The 452-nt window shown below is 36.7% G+C and overlaps 1 pseudogene; it reads right to left on the reverse strand.

Moving 5' to 3' along the window:
* Window positions 1–198: 198 nt before the first annotated feature.
* Window positions 199–298, reverse strand: LOC113340729 (annotated as a pseudogene).
* Between the last annotated feature and the right edge of the window lie 154 nt (window positions 299–452).

Genomic DNA, 452 nt, shown 5'->3' on the forward strand with positions numbered 1-452 from the left:
TTGAGGAAATTTGTAGTACTCTAAGAATTAGAGGCTTAGATGATGATGCTTTGGAACTTAGGTTATTCCCATTTTCCCTGAAAGATAAGGCCAAGTCGTGGATGTATAGTTTGGACTCCGAGTCAATTGAGACATATGAACAACTTACATCTTCCTTTTTCAATAAGTTTTTCCCTAGGCACAAAACATCGTCTATTAGGACGCAAATATGCACATTTTCACAACAAGAGGGAGAATCTTTATATAGGTATTTGGAAAGGTTCAATGATTTATTATCCCAGTGTCCTCATCATGGTTTAGAAAAGTTTAGGCTAGTTCAGATCCTTTATGAGGGTTTAGATTACTCCACAACGACCATGGTTGAGTCTCTATGCACTGGTGGATTTGAAAACAAAACTGTTGATGCAGCGATGGAATTTTTTAATGAAATCTTCGGAAAAACCCAATAATGG

The sequence above is a fragment of the Papaver somniferum genome, unplaced genomic scaffold (assembly GCF_003573695.1).
Source record: "Papaver somniferum cultivar HN1 unplaced genomic scaffold, ASM357369v1 unplaced-scaffold_22179, whole genome shotgun sequence".
NCBI classification, from domain to species: Eukaryota; Viridiplantae; Streptophyta; class Magnoliopsida; order Ranunculales; family Papaveraceae; genus Papaver; species Papaver somniferum.